A 23507-nucleotide genomic window follows, 5' to 3' on the forward strand; every position below is an offset into this window, starting at 1 on the left:
TCGCCTGCCGTACAGGAGCTCGAAGGGGGAGAACCCCGTCGAGGCCTGCGGAACCTCTCGGTAAGCGAACAGCAGGTGTGGGAGGTACCGCTCCCAGTCGCGCCCTTGAGTCTCAACCAGCATGCGTAGCATCTGTTTGAGGGTACCATTGAAGCGTTCACACAAGCCATTGGTCTGTGGGTGATACGCACTCGTTGCCAGGTGCTTCACCTGCATTCTCTTACAGAGAGCCTCCATTAGGCGAGACATAAATTGGGTCCCTTGATCAGTAAGCATTTCCCTGGGAAATCCTACACGTGAAAAGTTGGCCAACAGGGCATCCGCCACCTTATCTGCCCTAGTTGACAACAGAGCTACTGCCTCTGGGTACCAGGTAGCGTAGTCTACCTGTTGTGAATTCTGTTGTCGAACTCCCTCCTGTGGTCGTGAATGGTACTTCGGCGAGTTCTGTCTATGGGCTCCCTCTGGTGGCTATGAGTGAAGCTGCTGCTTCTGAGGTTCGTTACACAGGTGACGTGGTTTATCCTTTGGTTGGCTGCTCTATTTAACTCCTCTCATATCGTTACTCCATGCCAGCTGTCAATGTTTTTGCATTGGTTCAGTCGCTCCTGGATCTCTCTGGTGACCTGCCTTCTCCTGCAGAAGCTAAGTTCCTGATAGTCATTATTTGTTCACTGTTTTCTTGTCCAGCTGGTTATCATGATTTTGTCTTGCTAGCTGGAAGCTCTGGGATGCAGAGTGGCCCCGCCGCACCGTGAGTCGGTGCGGAGGTCTTTTTTGCACACTCTGCGTGGTCTTTTGTAGGTTTTTGTGCTGATCACAAAGTTACCTTTCCTATCCTCTGTCTATTTAGTAAGTCTGGCCTCCCTTTGCTGAAACCTGTTTCATCTCTGCGTTTGTGACATCCATCTTTACTCACAGTCAATATATGTGGGGGGCTTCCTTTACCTTTGGGGAATTTCTCTGAGGCAAGGTAGGCTTTATTTTCTATCTCTAGGGCTAGATAGCTCTTAGGCTGTGACGAGGCGCCTAGGTCTGGTCAGGAGCGCTCCACGGCTATTTTTAGTGTGTGTGATAGGATTAGGGCTTGCGGTCAGCAGAGCTCCCACATCCCAGAGCTCGTCCTGTATGAGGTTTAACTATCAGGTCATTCCTGGTGCTCCTAACCACCAGGTCATAACATCTACCACAGTAAGGATGTATTGCTTTCCAGAGCTGCTGTGGACGGCCAGCGGGCCCACAATGTCCACCGCGATCCTCTGGAAAGGCTCCTCTATCACTGGCAAAGGGATCAGGGGAGCCTTAAGAGCAGGCCCCGCCTTCCCCACTCTTTGACAAGTGATACAGGAGCGGCAGTAGTTTGACACATCTGTCCCCATCTTAGGCCAATAGAAGTGTTGAGACAGCCGGGCCTTAGTTTTGCTGATCCCCAAGTGTCCAGCTAGCGGGATCTCATGGGCAATCCGCAACAACTCACCCCGGAATTGCTGCGGGACGACCAGCTGTCATTCCCTCAACCACTCCTTTTGTGATTCTCCGGGTACGGTCTCCCGGTATAACCTTCCTCGTTCCCAGAACACCTTCTCCTTATCAGCCTCGGAGAAGTGCGTCCCGGCAAGTTGTCTCAAACTCTCTAGGCTCGCATCTGTGTGCAGAGCGGCCTGAAACTCCTGGCTAGGGGAAGCCAGAAGCGACGTCAGGGTCCCTTCCCTACGGGAACCCTCTTGGACCTGCTCTGGGTCCACCTCTGGTTCAGTCACAGTGGTGACTGAGGAGGGTCCGGAAGGCTGACAGTTATCTGCGTTCCGGGCACTCTGACTGCGGGTGACAGCAGCTACGTAGGCTGTCTCCCCGGAGATTTCTAAAGACCCATCAGCTGGCGCTGCTATGGGCTCTACCTCCCCATCCACCCCAACACTCCAGGGGCAGTGCTACTTATGTGCCAGTTACCTTCCTCGGTGGCACTGGTCATTTTCATGGCATCACCTTCCTCACGGTTCCCATGCATCTCCCCATTTCCTGTAGCACCGACACTTGCCCCTGTTAGGGGTTCCTCAGCCGTCTCACTCCGCAGAGCGACGTGGCTGGGCACGCCTGTACCTATGGACACATTAACCTTCACAGAAAAATCATTATCAGGTTCAGCTGGCACAGGTACAACATTTTCACCATCAATCCTAGGGAAAAAAATGGTTATTAGATGCATCATTACAAGATAAAGCATGGTCAGGTAACACATGCGATTTCCCATCATCATCATCATCCTCAGGGTTAACTTTACCCTCATTAGTAGATTGGGGAGGGGTGTCAGGGACGTAGTATGCAACCATCCTCCCCAAATCAGTCCCCAACAAAACATCAGTGGGCAAATTATCAGACAGCCCCACTTCCTTCACCCCGCTCCCGGCACCCCAATCAATGAAAACCCGGGCCATCGGTAAGGGACAGCTGATGCCCCCAATCCCAGTGACAGTTAGGGTTTTCCCCGGAATTATTTCTTCAGGGGCCGCCAGTTCGGGTCGGATGAGGGTTCGTTCAGCCCCGGTGTCCTTGACGTGCTGTACGTTGTCACACACCCAACCACACCACCCACCAAAAGAACTGCTGCATTAGGCCCTGGGGCCTTGGCTGGGGTGTTCTTCTGCTTGGCTGGGCAGTAGGTACTGATATGACCAGTCTGATTGCAGTGGTAACACTTGCAGGGTTCGGTGGTAGGTCTGGTGCTGTTGGCTACGGGGACAGGACCTCTGGTGTGCTGGCTGGCAGGGGTACTGGCGTTGGTTGCAGGCTTACCCCCTCTCCAGCTCTGTGCTGCGTTCGCCACATCTTTGGGTTCTCTGTCCATCACGAACTGTCGCACCTCAGCTGGGCAAAGATGAAAGAACTGGTCTTTTATCATCAGGTCTCGCAGCTGTGCAAAGGTGGTCACTGACAGTCCTTGGGTCCACTGGTCAAAGTGGGTCCCCAGTCCATGCACCACATCACTGTAACTGTCGTGTGGGCCACGTTGGAGGGTCCGGAACTTTCTACGGTATACCTCGGGTGTAAGCTGGTACTTGGCTATCAGAGCCTGCTTGATGGCCTCATAGTCACCATCTTGTTCTTGAGGGAGGGCAGCAAACGCCTCCAGAGCTTTGCCTCTCAGCCCTGGTGTCAGGTATCGTGCCCATTCATCTGTAGGCAGCCGGTACTGTCTGCAGGCTTTCTCAAAGGCCCGCAGAAACGTGTCCAAGTCTCCATCCTTCTCCATAACAGGAAAGTGATCGGGCCGGGGCTTAGGTATCTGAGCGCTGCTGGGCTCACGGCTCTGGGACGACCCCTGCATTTGCAGTCGGGCTAACTGCAGCTGGTACTCCCGCTCCTGGTATTGCTGGATCAGCTGCAGAGGTCTCTCTAGGTCATCTGCGGAGCCTTGCTGCAGAGCCAGCTGCAGGAGGAGGTCTGCGCCCCCCTGGTTGCCAGTAGGGCCCGTTTTCAGTGGTTGGACCTCTGCTGCAGCACCATGTTCGCTTGTGCTGGCTTCTGCGGCCTCTGGGCTCTGTGGCCTGGCTTGGTCTGCTTCAAATTGCACAAGTTCAGCGACCATTTGAGCCTTGGACTTGTCCTGGGGGTTCAGGCCATGGTACATGCATATTCCAGCAAGAGTGTCCTTCTTCTGCTGGGTGTACCAGGCTTCTCCTTTCGCAGCCATGGTTGCCAAATAAAAGATAGGATAGAAAAGCGAAGAGAAAGGGAGGGGATAATTACCAGTACACAATTGTCTCACAACTAAAAAACACTGAGTTCGTTCTCCAAACTTATTTGCGCAGAGTCCTCGCAAGAACTTTCTGCAAGTTTTTAGTGAGAGGAATGATTGCTCAAACCAAATCACTAATGCTCTAATATCCCACCGCCTTGCCACCAATTTGTCAGGATTCCCTATCCGCTGCCACCAATTTGTCACGATTCACACCATGACAGTCACCCCTACGTCACGGGTCGGGGTGACTTTGGGCCAACAGACGGCTATCACATGAGCAGGGGGGCTTATCTTAGTTATCCCTCCACTCCACGATGTGATGAAAAACCACACACAAGGCTATTGACCTCTTAGTTTACAGCAGGGGCTTATTCTAGGTATCCCACTGCTTTTCAATATACCACAAACTGCAGGGATTTATGTATATCCCGCTTACAGTTCCACTTAACACTTGCAGCTCTCTGGCGCCCCCCTTACTCTCAGGTCAGATTAGGTACTGCACCCTGGGTAATTGGTCGCCCGACAGGCTGCCTGCTATGTACTGGCTATTGGGCACGCTGCAGCGACGCGATAAACTACTCCCACTCAGGCAGGAACAATAATTATCAACGCCGCAGTCGCTACAACATAATCCCAAAAGTCAGCACACTATCGCTGCCACCAGCTTCGATTAAACGGGTCCGAAGCTAACCCGACACAACAGTAGCGTATTTCCCTTCAGAAGACTTAGGGTACGTTTAGAGCATGGAGAATGAACTAATATAATTATTATATCCCATAAAAATTAGGCAGTGCTTTATCAAAAATATTTTATAAAGATGTTACAAATGAGACAATTGCAAATATGTACAAGGGTAATTATGAAATAAACAGGGATTAAATGAGAAAAGGTAACACTCACATGTTCAAAGCATGGCAGGCAACCATACGTCCCAGCTCATTGGACGTGCTGCTGGCTTCAGGAGGAGACAAGAAATCAAGCAGAAGTGACTCCTCAGAGCCTGCCAGACACTTAAAACCTTAAGGCTGTGACATCACAGAAAGGCTGGTTTATCCAGACCCTCCTCTCTCTACATTCTGAGTAAACTTTAAACTATTTTTTCTAATTTCTATAACTTCGCTACCAAACATGTCATAGTCATAACGAACCCAGCATTCATCTCGGATTAACGTGGGCATTCTAATGAGATCAAATATGTCCTATCTGGGATACATATTTACAGAGAAATATCTACTTCTTTACTAGATGGAGCTAGAAGATCAGGTTTTATGTGGTGAATAGATCCACCGAGGGGTGTAAAGAATATATATTTTCGTGTTTTTTACGTAAACGGGTTGTGTAATATCTTGCAAACACAAGACAAAGGACTTGCATGAATCCTAGAAGTTTCTAGTTCACTTATAGCTGGACAAGAGCTTACACGGCAGGAAATGCCGGTCGTAAATACTTCTGCTCTCCGAGCTAGAGGTAATAAACTCTTCTTCCCCTGTCTACATTGGCAAAGCAGCTCTTGGCTGAGTGAAAGGGAAGGGGGGCTTGGTAGCCCACAGCCTTGAGCAAGAGAAGCTACTTATATGATATTTCATACCATATCGTGACAGAAGGGTTCCTATGTTAACATGTAACTTGGCCTGTTAGGAGGTTTTGGAGTTAAATAGCTTTTTTGTTCAGTGAATGTGACCTCCTAATGCTGCAAATTCCACAAATGAGCATTTTCAGTTCTTTAAAACATATCAAATGTATAGAAATTCTACTGTGCCTAATAATTTGGAACAGTGAATTTTGAGTTTTTATTTATTTTGGAGATTATACTGTTATCATTGGGAGGTTTCTTCAATAAAATTTCATGTATAATCTAATGGGTGATGACTTTTATTAGACTGACTGTCATTTGCACTGACCATTTAGGAAAATCCGAGAAAAATATCATTTGCATAATAATTTGGAACACAGTGTATTTAATGGCCCTAAAACAGGTGTCAGCCACCAATCTATGCAGTAGAGTCCCTGCTTCTGTTGGTGGATTTCTTATTTCTGAGCAACATGTCAGATCTACTTACTTTTAACACTACAGAGCGTGTGCTTTACACGTTGTCCCAACGTTTTGGGCAGCCATACCCAGTGATTGTGGATCCGAGGAGGCGGAGACGGATGTGGGTACATCCACTTTTGAAGCAAAGGATCAATAAAGGCCATTTCAACCGTTCTATGCAGCTCTCAGGACAAATCCGGACAAGTTCTTCAACTATTGTCGGATGACGATTCAAACGTTTGACATTTTGTTGGAGATTTTGCACCCAGGGATCACCAAGAAGTACACCAGGATGCGCAAATCTATATCTGCAGAGGAGCGCCTTATCCTTACAGTACGGTATGTATTCATCCTCTATGTTGAAAACAGGCTTTTTTCTTTCATGGCCTTATCCCTATTTTTTTTAAATAACCTTAATTGTTATGTTGCTTCAACATCATTTGTGCTTTTGTAATATACTAGATGGTAGCCCGATTCTAACGCATCGGGTATTCTAGAATATGTATGTAGTTAATTTATGAATATTTAGAATACATTGAATACATAGGATTTGGCCGGCCGTGACCAATTAGCGAAGCGTGGTTCAAATCCCGCGCCAATTCGCGGCCGGACTACGCCTGTTGCTGATTGTTTGCGGCTGGCCACGTAGTATATAGCACAGCCACACAGTATATAGCACAGCCACGTAGTATATAACAGCCCACGTAGTATATTGCACAGCCACGTAGTATATTGCACAGCCACGTAGTATATAGCACAGCCACATAGTATACAGCACAGCCCACGTAGTTTATAGCACAGCCACGTAGAATATAACAGCCCACGGAATATATAGCACAGCCATGTAGTATATAGCAACAGCCCACGGAGTATATAGCACAGCCACATAGTATATAGCACAGCCCATGGAGTGTATAACAGCCCACATAGCATATAACACAGCCACGTAGTATATAACAGCCCACGCACGCAGTATATAACACAGGCCACGTAGTGTATAACACAGCCCACGTAGTGTATAACACAGCCACGTAGTATATTGCACAGCCTACGTAGTATATTGCCCAGCCCACATAGTATACTGCACAGCCCACGTAGTATATTGCACAGATACGTAGTATATTGCCCAGCCCACGCAGTATATTGCACAGCCCACATAGTATATTGCCCAGCCCACATAGTATATTGCCCAGCCCACGTAGTATATTGCACAGCCCACGTAGTATATTGCCAAGCCCACGTAGTATATTGCACAGCCAAGTAGTATATTGCCCAGCCACGTAGTATATTGCCCAGCCCACATAGTATATAGCACAGCCACGTAGTATATAGCATAGCCCACGGAGTATATAGCATAGCCCATGGAGTATATAGCACAGCCACATAGTATATAACAGCCCACATAGCATATAACACAGCCACGTAGTATATAACAGCCCACGCACGCAGTACATAACAGGCCATGTAGTGTATAACACAGCCCACGTATAGTGTATAACACAGCCCACATAGTGTATAACACAGCCCACGTAGTGTACAACACAGCCACGTAGTATATTGCACAGCCCACGTAGTATATTGCACAGACACGTAGTATATTGCCCAGCCCACATAGTATATTGCACAGCCCACGTAGTATATTGCCCAGCCCAGGTAGTATATTGCACAGCCCACGTAGTATATTGCCCAGCCCATGTAGTATATTGCCCAGCCCACGTAGTATATTGCACAGTCACGTAGTATATTGCACAGCCCACGTAGTATATTGCACAGCCCACGTAGTATATTGCCCAGCCCACGTAGTATATTGCACAGCCCACGTTGTATATTGCACAGCCCACATAGTATATTGCCCAGCCCACGTAGTATATTGCACAGCCCACGTAGTATATTGCACAGCCACGTAGTATATTGCACAGCCTATGTAGTATATTGCACAGCCACGTAGTATATTGCACAGCCCATGTAGTATATTGCACAGCCCACGTAGAATATGGCAATGTGGGTATCATATCCCTGTAAAAAAAAACTTAAAATAAAAAATAGTTATATACTCACCTTCCTTTGGCCCCCGGATCGAAGCGGTTACTGACGCTCCTTGCGCGCTCCAGTCTGAAGAGTGCATTTCGGTCTCGCGAGATGAGCTGTCACCGGAGAGTCGCGAGGCGCTGGAAAGGCCTGTTTTGGATCCGAGGGGCCGATGGACGGTGAGTATATAACGATTTTTTATTTTTTTTATTATTTTTAACATTAGATATTTTTACTATTGATGCTGCATAGGCAGCATCAATAGTAAAAAGTTGGTCACACAGGGTTAATAGCAGCATTAATGGAGTGCGTTACACCGCGGCATAACGCGGTCCATAAGCGCTGCCATTAACCCTGTGTGAGCGCTGACTGGAGAGGAGTAAGGAGCGGGCACTAACTGTGGGGAGTAAGGAGCGGCCATTTTGCCGCCGGACTGTGCCTGTCGCTGATTGTTTGCGGCTGGCCACGTAGTATATAGCACAGCCACACAGTATATAGCACAGCCACGTAGTATATAACAGCGCACATAGTATATTGCACAGCCACGTAGTATATTGCACAGCCACGTAGTATATAGCACAGCCACATAGTATATAGCACAGCCCACGTAGTTTATAGCACAGCCACGTAGAATATAACAGCCCACGGAGTATATAGCACAGCCATGTAGTATATAGCACAGCCCACGGAGTATATAGCACAGCCACATAGTATATAGCACAGCCCATGGAGTGTATAACAGCCCACATAGCATATAACACAGCCACGTAGTATATAACAGCCCACGCACGCAGTATATAACACAGGCCACGTAGTGTATAACACAGCCCACGTAGTGTATAACACAGCCACGTAGTATATTGCACAGCCTACGTAGTATATTGCCCAGCCCACATAGTACACTGCACAGCCCACGTAGTATATTGCACAGATACGTAGTATATTGCCCAGCCCACATAGTATATTGCACAGCCCACATAGTATATTGCCCAGCCCACATAGTATATTGCACAGCCCACGAAGTATATTGCCAAGCCCACGTAGTATATTGCACAGCCAAGTAGTATATTGCCCAGCCACGTAGTATATTGCCCAGCCCACATAGTATATAGCACAGCCACGTAGTATATAGCATAGCCCACGGAGTATATAGCATAGCCCGCGGAGTATATAGCACAGCCACATAGTATATAACAGCCCACATAGCATATAACACAGCCACGTAGTATATAACAGCCCACGCACGCAGTATATAACACAGGCCATGTAGTGTATAACACAGCCCACGTATAGTGTATAACACAGCCCACATAGTGTATAACACAGCCCACGTAGTGTATAACACAGCCACGTAGTATGTTGTGAATTCTGTGGCAGAGCTCCCTCCTGTGGTCACAAGTGGTACTTCGGCTGGTTCTCTCTGTGAGCTTCCGTTGGTGGAGGAAAGTGGTACTGTGGCTTCTGAGTTTCCTTCCTCAGGTAATGTGGTGAAGTCGTTAGGTGCTTCTCTATTTAACTCCACCTAGTGCTTTGATCCTGGCTTCCAGTCAATGTTCTAGTATTGGACCTGTTTCCTCCTGGATCGTTCCTGTGGCCTGCTGCTCTGCATAGCTAAGTTCCTCTTTGCTATTTGTTTGCTGTTTTTTTCTGTCCAGCTTGTCTATTTGTTTTTTACTGCTTGCTGGAAGCTCTGGGACGCAGAGGGTGTACCTCCGTGCCGTTAGTTCGGTACGGAGGGTCTTTTTGCCCCCTTTGCGTGGTTTTTGTAGGGTTTTGTGTTGACCGCAAAGTTACCATTCCTATCCTCGCTCTGTTCAGAAAGTTGGGCCTCACTTTGCTAAATCTATTTCATCTCTACGTTTGTCTTTTCATCTTAACTCACAGTCATTATATGTGGGGGCTGCCTTTTCCTTTGGGGTATTTCTCTGAGGCAAGGTAGGCTTATTTTCTATCTTCAGGCTAGCTAGTTTCTCAGGCCGTGCCGAGTTGCATAGGCAGCGTTAGGCGCAATCCACGGCTGCCTTTAGTGTGGTTGGAGAGGATTAGGGATTGCGGTCAACAGAGTTCCCACGTCTCAGAGCTCGTTCTTGTTTTTTGGGTTATTGCCAGGTCACTGTATGTGCGCTGACCTCTATGTCCATTGTGGTACTGAATAACCTTTCATAACAGTACTGGAAGCCAAAAGTACTAATGATTCTCAATAGAGGGAAAAAAGAAGTTCTGAGACCATTTTTTTTTCTTTGCACTGTGTTTTGCCTTTTTTTTCCCCTAGACATTTGGGTGGTTCAGGACACAGGTGTAGCAATGGACATTAAAGGTCTGTCTTCATGTGTGGATCAGCTCACGGCAAGAGTACAAAGTATTCAAGACTTTGTGGTTCAGAATTCTATGTTAGAACCGAGAATCCCTATTCCTGATTTGTTTTTTGGAGATAGAACTAAATTTCTGAGTTTCAAAAATAATTGTAAACTATTTCTGGCTTTGAAACCTCGCTCCTCTGGTGACCCAGTTCAACAAGTTAGGATCGTTATTTCTTTTTTGCGTGGCGATCCTCAGGACTGGGCATTTTCCCTTGCGCCAGGGGATCCTGCATTAAGTAATATCGATACATTTTTCCTGGCGCTCGGATTGCTGTACGATGAGCCTAATTCTGTGGATCAGGCAGAGAAGAATTTGCTGGCTCTGTGTCAGGGTCAGGATGAAATAGAGGTATATTGTCAGAAATTTAGAAAGTGGTCCGTACTCACTCAGTGGAATGAAGGTGCGCTCGCAGCTATTTTCAGAAAAGGTCTCTCTGAAGCCCTTAAGGATGTCATGGTGGGATTTCCTATGCCTGCTGGTCTGAATGAGTCTATGTCTTTGGCCATTCAGATCGGTCGACGCTTGCGCGAGCGTAAATCTGTGCACCATTTGGCGGTATTACCTGAGCTTAAACCTGAGCCTATGCAGTGCGATAGGACTTTGACCAGAGTTGAACGGCAAGAACACAGACGTCTGAATGGGCTGTGTTTCTACTGTGGTGATTCCACTCATGCTATCTCTGATTGTCCTAAGCGCACTAGGCGGTTCGCTAGGTCTGCCACCATTGGTACGGTACAGTCAAAATTTCTTCTGTCTGTTACCTTGATCTGCTCTTTGTCATTGTATTCTGTCATGGCATTTGTGGACTCAGGCGCTGCTCTGAATTTGATGGACTTGGAGTATGCTAGGCGTTGTGGGTTTTTCTTGGAGCCCTTGCAGTGTCCTATTCCATTGAGAGGAATTGATGCTACGCCTTTGGCCAAGAATAAGCCTCAGTACTGGACCCAGCTGACCATGTGCGTGGCTCCTGCACATCAGGAGGTTATTCGCTTTCTGGTGTTGCATAATCTGCATGATGTGGTCGTGTTGGGGTTGCCATGGCTACAAGTCCATAATCCAGTTTTAGATTGGAAATCCATGTCTGTGTCCAGCTGGGGTTGTCAGGGGGTACATGGTGATGTCCCATTTCTGACTATTTCGTCATCCACCCCTTCTGAGGTTCCTGAGTTCTTGTCTGATTACCGGGATTTATTTGATGAGCCCAAGTCTGATACCCTACCTCCGCATAGGGATTGTGATTGTGCTATCGATTTGATTCCTGGTAGTAAATTCCCAAAAGGTCAACTGTTTAATTTATCTGTGCCTGAGCACGCCGCTATGCGGAGTTATGTGAAGGAGTCTTTGGAGAAGGGGCATATTCGCCCGTCATCGTCGCCATTGGGAGCAGGGTTCTTTTTTGTAGCCAAGAAGGATGGTTCGCTGAGACCTTGTATAGATTACCGCCTTCTAAATAAGATCACGGTTAAATTTCAGTACCCCTTGCCGCTGTTATCTGATTTGTTTGCTCGGATTAAGGGGGCTAGTTGGTTCACCAAGATAGATCTTCCTGGTGCGTATAATCTTGTGCGTATTAAGCGAGGCGATGAGTGGAAAACTGCATTTAATACGCCCGAGGGCCATTTTGAGTATCTAGTAATGCCATTCGGACTTGCCAATGCTCCATCAGTGTTTCAGTCCTTTATGCATGACATCTTCCGAGAGTACCTGGATAAATTCCTGATTGTATACTTAGATGACATTTTGATCTTCTCGGATGATTGGGAGTCTCATGTGAAGCAGGTCAGAACGGTGTTTCAGGTCCTGCGTGCTAATTCTTTGTTTGTGAAGGGATCAAAGTGTCTCTTTGGTGTTCAGAAGATTTCATTTTTGGGGTTCATCTTTTCCCCTTCTACTATTGAGATGGATCCTGTTAAGGTCCAAGCCATCCATAATTGGACTCAGCCGACATCTCTGAAAAGTCTGCAAAAGTTCCTGGGCTTTGCTAATTTTTATCATCGCTTCATCTGCAATTTTTCTAGTATTGCTAAACCATTGACCGATTTGACCAAGAAAGGTGCTGATTTGGTCAATTGGTCTTCTGCTCCGGTGGAAGCTTTTCAAGAGTTGAAGCGTCGTTTTTCTTCTGCCCCTGTGTTGTGTCAACCAGATGTTTCGCTTCTGTTCCAGGTCGAGGTTGATGCTTCTGAGATTGGAGCAGGGGCTGTTTTGTCGCAGAGAAGTTCTGATTGCTCGGTGATGAAACCATGCGCCTTCTTTTCCAGGAAGTTTTCGCCTGCTGAGCGTAATTATGATGTGGGCAATCAAGAGTTGCTGGCCATGAAGTGGGCATTCGAGGAGTGGCGTCATTGGCTTGAAGGAGCTAAGCATCGCGTGGTGGTCTTGACTGATCATAAGAACTTGACTTATCTCGAGTCCGCCAAGCGGTTGAATCCTAGACAAGCTCGTTGGTCGTTGTTTTTTGCCCGTTTTGACTTTGTGATTTCATACCTTCCGGGCTCTAAAAATGTGAAGGCGGATGCTCTGTCTAGGAGTTTTGTGCCCGACTCTCCGGGTGTATCTGAGCCGGCGGGTATCCTCAAAGAGGGAGTAATTGTTTCTGCCATCTCCCCTGATTTGCGGCGGGTGCTGCAAAAATTTCAGGCTAATAAACCTGATCGTTGCCCAGCGGAGAAACTGTTTGTCCCTGATAGGTGGACGAATAAAGTTATCTCTGAGGTTAATTGTTCGGTGTTGGCTGGTCATCCTGGAATCTTTGGTACCAGAGAGTTAGTGGCTAGATCCTTTTGGTGGCCATCTCTGTCGCGGGATGTGCGTACTTTTGTGCAGTCCTGTGGGATTTGTGCTCGGGATAAGCCCTGCTGTTCTCGTGCCAGTGGGTTGCTTTTGCCCTTGCCGGTCCCGAAGAGGCCTTGGACACATATCTCTATGGATTTTATTTTGGATCTTCCCGTCTCTCAAAAGATGTCAGTCATTTGGGTGGTCTGTGATCGCTTCTCTAAGATGGTCCATTTGGTACCCTTGTCTAAATTGCCTTCCTCCTCTGATTTGGTGCCATTGTTTTTCCAGCATGTGGTTCGTTTACATGGCATTCCAGAGAATATCGTTTCTGACAGAGGTTCCCAGTTTGTTTCGAGGTTTTGGCGAGCCTTTTGTGGTAGGATGGGCATTGACTTGTCTTTTTCCTCGGCTTTCCATCCTCAGACTAATGGCCAGACCGAACGAACCAATCAAACCTTGGAAACATATCTGAGATGCTTTGTTTCTGCTGATCAGGATGACTGGGTGTCCTTTTTGCCTTTGGCTGAGTTCGCCCTTAATAATCGGGCCAGCTCGGCTACCTTGGTTTCACCGTTTTTCTGCAACTCTGGGTTCCATCCTCGTTTCTCTTCAGGGCAGGTTGAGTCTTCGGACTGTCCTGGTGTGGATACTGTGGTGGACAGGTTGCAGCAGATTTGGACTCATGTAGTGGACAATTTGACTTTGTCCCAGGAGAAGGCTCAAAGTTTCGCTAATCGCAGACGCTGTGTGGGTCCCCGACTTCGGGTTGGGGACTTGGTTTGGTTATCTTCTCGTCATATTCCTATGAAGGTTTCCTCTCCTAAGTTTAAACCTCGTTTTATTGGTCCGTATAGGATTTCTGAGGTTCTTAATCCTGTGTCTTTTCGTCTGACCCTTCCAGATTCATTTTCCATACATAACGTATTCCATAGGTCATTGTTGCGGAGATACGTGGCACCTATGGTTCCATCTGTTGATCCTCCTGCCCCGGTTTTGGTGGAGGGGGAGTTGGAGTATATTGTGGAGAAGATTTTGGATTCTCGTGTTTCAAGGCGGAAACTCCAGTATCTGGTTAAGTGGAAGGGTTATGCTCAGGAAGATAATTCCTGGGTCTTTGCCTCTAATGTCCATGCTCCCGATCTTGTTCGTGCCTTTCATATGGCTCATCCTGGTCGTCCTGGGAGCTCTGGTGAGGGTTCGGTGACCCCTCCTCAAGGGGGGGGTACTGTTGTGAATTCTGTGGCAGAGCTCCCTCCTGTGGTCACAAGTGGTACTTCGGCTGGTTCTCTCTGTGAGCTTCCGTTGGTGGAGGAAAGTGGTACTGTGGCTTCTGAGTTTCCTTCCTCAGGTAATGTGGTGAAGTCGTTAGGTGCTTCTCTATTTAACTCCACCTAGTGCTTTGATCCTAGCTTCCAGTCAATGTTCTAGTATTGGACCTGTTTCCTCCTGGATCGTTCCTGTGGCCTGCTGCTCTGCATAGCTAAGTTCCTCTTTGCTATTTGTTTGCTGTTTTTTTCTGTCCAGCTTGTCTATTTGTTTTTTACTGCTTGCTGGAAGCTCTGGGACGCAGAGGGTGTACCTCCGTGCCGTTAGTTCGGTACGGAGGGTCTTTTTGCCCCCTTTGCGTGGTTTTTGTAGGGTTTTGTGTTGACCGCAAAGTTACCTTTCCTATCCTCGCTCTGTTCAGAAAGTTGGGCCTCACTTTGCTAAATCTATTTCATCTCTACGTTTGTCTTTTCATCTTAACTCACAGTCATTATATGTGGGGGCTGCCTTTTCCTTTGGGGTATTTCTCTGAGGCAAGGTAGGCTTATTTTCTATCTTCAGGCTAGCTAGTTTCTCAGGCCGTGCCGAGTTGCATAGGCAGCGTTAGGCGCAATCCACGGCTGCCTTTAGTGTGGTTGGAGAGGATTAGGGATTGCGGTCAACAGAGTTCCCACGTCTCAGAGCTCGTTCTTGTTTTTTGGGTTATTGCCAGGTCACTGTATGTGCGCTGACCTCTATGTCCATTGTGGTACTGAATTACCTTTCATAACAGTAGTATATTGCACAGCCCACGTAGTATATTGCACAGACACGTAGTATATTGCCCAGCCCACATAGTATATTGCACAGCCCACGTAGTATATTGCCCAGCCCAGGTAGTATATTGCACAGCCCACGTAGTATATTGCCCAGCCCATGTAGTATATTGCACAGCCACGTAGTATATTGCACAGCCCATGTAGTATATTGCCCAGCCCACGTAGTATATTGCAGTCACGTAGTATATTGCACAGCCCACGTAGTATATTGCACAGCCCACGTAGTATATTGCACAGCCCACGTAGTATATTGCACAGCCCACGTTGTATATTGCACAGCCCACATAGTATAATGCCCAGCCCACATAGTATATTGCACAGCCTATGTAGTATATTGCACAGCCACGTAGTATATTGCACAGCCCATGTAGTATATTGCACAGACCACGTAGAATATGGCAATGTGGGTATCATATCCCTGTCAAAAAAAAATTAAAATAAAAAATAGTTACATACTCACCTTCCGTTGGCCCCCGGATGAAAGCGGTTACCGACGCTCATTGCGCGCTCCGGTCTGAAGAGTGCATTTCGGTCTTGCGAGATGATGACGTAGCGGTCTCATGAGACCGCTACGTCATCATCTCGCGAGATCGCAATGCATGGAACTGTCACCGGAGAGTCGCGAGGCGCTGGAAAGGCCTGTTTTGGATCCGAGGGGCCGATGGACGGTGAGTATATAACAATTTTTTATTTTTTTTATTATTTTTAACATTAGATATTTTTACTATTGATGCTGCATAGGCAGCATCAATAGTAAAAAGTTGGTCACACAGGGTTAATAGCAGCATTAATGGAGTGCGTTACACCGCGGCATAACGCGGTCCATAAGCGCTGCCATTAACCCTGTGTGAGCGCTGACTGGAGAGGAGTAAGGAGCGGGCACTAACTGTGGTGAGTAAGGAGCGGCCATTTTGCCGCCGACTGTGCCCATCGCTGATTGGTCGTGGCTGGTTTGCCACGACCAATCAGCGACTTGGATTTCCATGACAGACAGAGGCCGCAACTAATGATTATCCATGACAGACAGAAGGACAGACAGACAGAAAGACGGAAGTGACCCTTAGACAATTATATAGTAGACTAGATGGTGGCCCGGGTATTCTAGAATATGCATGTTCACGTAGTATTTTGCACAGCCCACGTAGTATATTGCCCAGTGACGTAGTATATTGCCCAGTCACGTAGTATATTGCCCAGTGACGTAGTATATTGCCCAGTCACGTAGTATATTGCCCAGCCACATAGTATATTGCCCAGCCACATAGTATATTGCCCAGTGACGTAGTATATTGCCCAGTGACAAAGTATGTTGCCCAGTCACGTAGTATATTGCCCAGCTACGTAGTATATTGCCCAACCACGTAGTATATTGCCCAGCCACGTAATATATTGCCCAGTGACGTAGTATATTGCCCAGTGATGTAGTATATTGCCCAGCAACGTAGTATATTGCCCAGCCACGTAGTATATTGCAGTCACGTAGTATATTGCCCAGCCACGTAGTATATTGCCCAACCACGTAGTATATTGCCCAGTGACGTAGTATATTGCGCAGCCACGTAGTATATTGCCCAGTTACGTAGTATATTGCCTAGTGACGTAGTATGTTGCACAGCCACGTAGTATATTGCCCAGTGACATAGTATACAGCACAGAGCCACGTAGTATATTGCACAGCGACGTAGTATACAGCACAGAGCCACGTAGTATATTGCCCAGTTACGTAGTATATTGCCCAGTGACGTAGTATACAGCACAGAGCCACGTAGTATATTGCACAGCGAAGTAGTATACAGCACAGAGTCACGTAGTATATTGCCCAGTCACGTAGTATATTGCCCAGCCAGGTTTGTCACAGTTTAAAAAATAAGAAATAAACATATACTCACCTTTCCGAGTGAGCCCTTGTAGTCCACCGCAGCTTCTGGTCCCAGGGTTGGTATGAGCGCAGGACCTGTGATGACATCGCGGTCACATGACCGTGATGTCATGGCAGGTCATTCTAGCGCAGGCGCGCAGGGCCTGTGATGACGTCGCGGTCACATGACCGTGACGTCATGGCAGGTCCTTCTTGCGCAGGCGCGCAGGGCCTGTGATGACGTTGCGGTCACATGACCGTGACGTCATGGCAGGTCCTTCTCCCATACCATCTTTGCCACCGGAACCTGCAACGGAAGATGGCGGCCGGCACGAGCGGCTCAGCGGACTACAGAGGGTGAGTATAGCAGGTTTTTTTTTTAATTATTTTTAACATTACATTTTTTACTATTGATGCCGCATAGGCAGCGTCAATAGTAAAAAGTTGGGGACACACAGGGTTAATAGCGGCGGTAACTGAGTGCGTTACCCGCGGCATAACGCGGTCCGTTACCGCCAGCATTAACCCTGTGTTAGCGGTGACCGGAGGGGAGTATGCGAGCGACAGGCACTGACTGCGGGGAGTAAGGAGCGGCCATTTTCTTCCGGACTGTGCCCGTCGCTGATTGGTCGCGGCAGCCATGACAAGCAGCTGGCAAGACTAATCAGCGAATGAATAACCGTGACAGAAAGACAGAAGGACAGAAAGACGGAAGTGACCTTTAGACAATTATATAGCAGATGATAGTCTTTAAAACATCAAAGCCATCGCATGTACTTAATTTTGTAGTACACATGGCTTCTTAGTTATATAATCTTACTTTTTGCCAAGATTACACTGTTATGTGGTCCATTTTTAATTTTTTTTTCTCATTATGTTTACTTATAGATTCCTTTCCACTGGGCTTTGCATTTAGAATTTTTACTTGGCAAATCAACAATCTCAGGCATTGTGCTGGATACATGCTTAGAAATCTGGACAAGCCTTCATCAAGAGGTGAGCCTGAGCAGACTGGTTACGTATAGCCCAAGGATTTCAGGACACGTGCCAGTTTCCGCACAGTATTGGAGCTCTAGATGGAAAGCACATCCGTGTGCGTAAGCCGAGGAACTCAGGGTCCCAATTCTATAATTATAAACAGTTTTTCTCAGTAGTGCAGTTGGCCCTGGTTGACAGCCACTACAGGTTTATAATTGTAGATATTGGGGCCTGTGGGAGAACTGGAGACTCTAGAGTCTTCAGTTCTTCCATTATGGGTCGGCGGCTGCACAATAATGAGTTGGATCTCCCACACCCAAGTCACATACCATGGGCTAATTTGGATGCGGTGCCTTACGTGATGGTAGCAAATGAGGCGTTTCAATTATCACGGAACGTCATGAGGCCCTATCCACAGAGAGATCTGGACTACCGGCACCAAATTTTTAATTTGCGTCTTTCCCGCGCCCGCCGTCCGGTAGAGTGTTCCTTCGGCATTCTCTGTGCCAAATGGTGGATGCTGCAGTCCGCAATACAACTGAGTGAAGGCAATGTCAATGGCATGATAAAAGCATGTGTGGTTCTTCACAACTTTACAAGATACCATGATTGTCCTTCATCTGCTGATGATGAAATTGATTCTGCAAATACTGTTTTGTCTACTACACGTGTTCTTCCTTCACGTTGTCAGCCCTCTGGCCTAAAAGTTTGTGATGTCTTAACCAATTATTTTGTTTCACCAGAGGGATCGACTGTCTGGCAAGACAATGCTGTTTCTATATAGTTTTTTTTTGGTCTTCTAAGTTAATAAATATAATAATGTTCCTGTTTGAATTGTGTTGCATGTTTTTCTTCTAAAAATAGTTCTTTTGTTAAGTAGTCACATTATGTATGTAGTCCTAACAATACATGACACTCATTGTTTTTAAAATGTTTTTACTGGTCAAAGCATATATATAGTAGCCAAAAACATATTCACATCATATGTCATTTTAGTCATATTAACCTGAGCAAACAATAAAGCTTAACATGCAAAGGCCACAAATAACATTAAACCCAAAAAACCTTCAATGACAGCCAAATAAAACTTAAAACCAAATTACAGGTTCTGGTAGGTTGGGGGTGGTGATGGTGGGTGGTGATGGATATTAACCTGAGCAAAAAATAAAGCTTAACGTGCAAAGGCCACAAATAACATTAAACCCAAAAAACCTTCAATGACAGCCAAATAAAACTTAAAACCAAATTACAGGTTCTAGTAGGTTGCTGATGGTGGGTGGCCAGCATGTGCGGAACTTGGCCTAGGTGGTTGACCAACCTGACTGTCAACCTGTGGTATGCCAGATATATATGAAGGATTCCGTTGCAAGGCTTGATTCTGTGTCTGAGAGAAAAATTGTTGTTGAGGGTAGAAGTGCATTAACTCCTGGGAACTTGATTGACCCATTTGGTCATACCCCCCTGTAACGGGTCTAACAAGCTGGGGTACCTCTTTCAGTACCACTCTGTGTTTCAGGAGGTCCACGCTGCTTTTGCTGGATTCTGAATGAAGAGGGCTGGCTGGAATTCCTTGGTTACGTGAGAGCATATAAAAGCTGACTGCTACCCCACGTATTTCCAGTCTAAAAGAACACACTTTATTTTCAGCACACAGAATATATAACACAGATACACAGGACAGGCCAATAGGAAAACAGCTGGCCAGACATACATTACAATAGCCGCAGGGGGCCGGAGCCTGCCGCTATTTACTGTGGGAATTATAAAGGTGGGGGGAGGTCAGAAAGAGAATATCTTGTCCAGGGGCGCAGCCTGTGGACTGATGCATTTCACATGGAAACTATTATACATACATATACTGCATAACATTCTTGGTGCTGGGGGGTTCTGTAACACGGCTCCCCTTTTCAGCGACGCGATCGGCATACACAGTCTAATCCTTAACGGATCGGTTTGGGGATGACCAAAGTTTATGCGGTTGGTACAAGTTCCGTTTGTCGACTTAGTCCATTGGCGTTACCGTTTTGTTTGCCGGGTCTGTAGTGGATGGTGAAGTCCAGAGGTTGTAGGGCTAAACTCCACCGCAGTAATCTGGCGTGGTCTCCGGAGACCCGATTAAGCCAGACTAGGGGATTATGGTCCGTTAGGAGGGAAAACTGTCATCCATACAAATATGGTTGTAACTTTTTGAGTGCCCATACTATTGCCAGGCACTCCTTCTCGATGGCCGCATAGCTCACTTCACGGGGCAGTAGTTTCCGACTCAGGTAAGCTACCGGGTGTTCTTGGTCATCCGGCCCGACTTGGCTCAGTACTGCCCCCAATCCAAACATAGAAGCGTCTGTGTGGACCAGGAAACGTTTGGTTGGATCGGGTGCGGCCAATACAGGGGTATTGGTGAGGGCGTCCTTTAGCTGGCAGAAGGCTTCCTCACACTCTGGGGTCCAGGTTACCTGGCGGAGTTGGTTCTTACGGGTCAGATCAGTGAGGGGCTTGGCTACGCTGCTGTAATTGGGAACGAATTTCCTGTAATACCCCGCTGTCCCTAGAAACGCCATGACCTGGGTTTTAGTGCGCGGGGTGGGCCATTTGGCTATGGCCTCAATCTTGGCTGGTTCTGGTCTCTGTTTACCACTTCCCACCCAATGCCCTAAATACTGAACCTCTGCTTTGCCCACGTGACACTTGTTTGGGTTCAGGGTGATTCCGGCCTTGTGGATCCTGTCCAATACTGTCTCTAGGTGATTTAGATGCTCTTCCCATGTCGCGCTGTAGATGGCTATGTCATCCAGGTAGGCACACGCATAGTCCTGGAGACCATCCAAAAGCCGGTCAGCCAGCCTCTGGAAGGTCGCCGGGGCAGTTTTCATCCTGAATGGGTTTTCCCGAAAACATCCTCTGTCGCTGCCTCAACAACTCCTCCGCCTGCTGTCTCTCCCGGGGACCTAAGTCTTCACCCCAGTGTACCTGGTCCCATGTTTTAGACTGAGTCCTCTCCCCTAAGACATCAGGCAAGGGAAGTAACATAGTAACATAGTAACATAGTTAGTAAGGCCGAAAAAAGACATTTGTCCATCCAGTTCAGCCTATATTCCATCATAATAAATACCCAGATCTACGTCCTTCTACAGAACCTAATAATTGTATGATACAATATTGTTCTGCTCCAGGAAGACATCCAGGCCTCTCTTGAACCCCTCGACTGAGTTCGCCATCACCACCTCCTCAGGCAAGCAATTCCAGATTCTCACTGCCCTAACAGTAAAGAATCCTCTTCTATGTTGGTGGAAAAACCTTCTCTCCTCCAGACGCAAAGAATGCCCCCTTGTGCCCGTCACCTTCCTTGGTATAAACAGATCCTCAGCGAGATATTTGTATTGTCCCCTTATATACTTATACATGGTTATTAGATCGCCCCTCAGTCGTCTTTTTTCTAGACTAAATAATCCTAATTTCGCTAATCTATCTGGGTATTGTAGTTCTCCCATCCCCTTTATTAATTTTGTTGCCCTCCTTTGTACTCTCTCTAGTTCCATTATATCCTTCCTGAGCACCGGTGCCCAAAACTGGACACAGTACTCCATGTGCGGTCTAACTAGGGATTTGTACAGAGGCAGTATAATGCTCTCATCATGTGTATCCAGACCTCTTTTAATGCACCCCATGATCCTGTTTGCCTTGGCAGCTGCTGCCTGGCACTGGCTGCTCCAGGTAAGTTTATCATTAACTAGGATCCCCAAGTCCTTCTCCCTGTCAGATTTACCCAGTGGTTTCCCGTTCAGTGTGTAATGGTGATATTGATTCCCTCTTCCCATGTGTATAACCTTACATTTATCATTGTTAAACCTCATCTGCCACCTTTCAGCCCAAGTTTCCAACTTATCCAGATCCATCTGTAGCAGAATACTATCTTCTCTTGTATTAACTGCTTTACATAGTTTTGTATCATCTGCAAATATCGATATTTTACTGTGTAAAATGAATTAATGAATTGAATTAACATAAATGAATTAACATATTAATGAATATGTTGAAGAGAACAGGTCCCAATACCGACCCCTGCGGTACCCCACTGGTCACAGCGACCCAGTTAGAGACTATACCATTTATAACCACCCTCTGCTTTCTATCACTAAGCCAGTTACTAACTCATTTACACACATTTTCCCCCAGACCAAGCATTCTCATTTTGTGTACCAACCTCTTGTGCGGCACGGTATCAAACGCTTTGGAAAAATCGAGATATACCACGTCCAATGACTCACCGTGGTCCAGTCTATAGCTTACCTCTTCATAAAAACTGATTAGATTGGTTTGACAGGAGCGATTTCTCATAAACCCATGCTGATATGGAGTTAAACAGTTATTCTCATTGAGATAATCCAGAATAACATCCCTCAGAAACCCTTCAAATATTTTACCAACAATAGAGGTTAGACTTACTGGCCTATAATTTCCAGGTTCACTTTTAGAGCCCTTTTTGAATATTGGCACCACATTTGCTATGCGCCAGTCCTGCGGAACAGACCCTGTCGCTATAGAGTCACTAAAAATAAGAAATAATGGTTTATCTATTACATTACTTAGTTCTCTTAGTACTCGTGGGTGTATGCCATCCGGACCCGGAGATTTATCTATTTTAATCTTATTTAGCCGGTTTCGCACCTCTTCTTGGGTTAGATTGGTGACCCTTAATATAGGGTTTTCATTGTTTCTTGGGATTTCACCTAGCATTTCATTTTCCACCGTGAATACCGTGGAGAAGAAGGTGTTTAATATGTTAGCTTTTTCCTCGTCATCTACAACCATTCTTTCCTCACTATTTTTTAAGGGGCCTACATTTTCAGTTTTTATTCTTTTACTATTGATATAGTTGAAGAACAGTTTGGGATTAGTTTTACTCTCCTTAGCAATGTGCTTCTCTGTTTCCTTTTTGGCAGCTTTAATTAGTTTTTTAGATAAAGTATTTTTCTCCCTATAGTTTTTTAGAGCTTCAATGGTGCCATCCTGCTTTAGTAGTGCAAATGCTTTCTTTTTACTGTTAATTGCCTGTCTTACTTCTTTGTTTAGCCACATTGGGTTTTTCCTATTTCTAGTCCTTTTATTCCCACAAGGTATAAACCGCTTACACTGCCTATTTAGGATGTTCTTAAACATTTCCCATTTATTATCTGTATTCTCATTTCTGAGGATATGTCCGGCTAAGTCCGGCTAAATCCTCTGCTTCAGGTGCACAGATGGCCACTACCTCTTCAGGGCGCTCCCGATAGGGCTTCAGCATATTCACGTGGAACATGCGGATAACCCTGGGGTCGTCACAATCGGCGACATTATAGGTGGTGTCGGCTATTTTCCCCATTACCTGGTAGGGCCCCTGCCATGCAGCTTGGAACTTGTTCTGCCTAGTGGGCTCTAACACCAGGACCTTCTGCCATATTTCCAAGGTGCGCTCTCTGGCCCTCCGATCGTACCATACGTGCTGGCGCCGCTGGGCCACCTGCATGTTCCCACGTACAGCCTGGGTCAGCTCCTGTAGGCGGTCCCGGAATTCCAGCACATAGGGTACAATAGGTACCCCTTCTATGGTGCCCTCCCCTTCCCAGTGTTCTAGCACTAAGTCTAGGGGTCCCCTTACCCGTCTCCCGTAT

This window comes from Ranitomeya imitator, chromosome 4 (genome assembly GCF_032444005.1).
Source record: "Ranitomeya imitator isolate aRanImi1 chromosome 4, aRanImi1.pri, whole genome shotgun sequence".
Taxonomy (NCBI): Eukaryota; Metazoa; Chordata; class Amphibia; order Anura; family Dendrobatidae; genus Ranitomeya; species Ranitomeya imitator.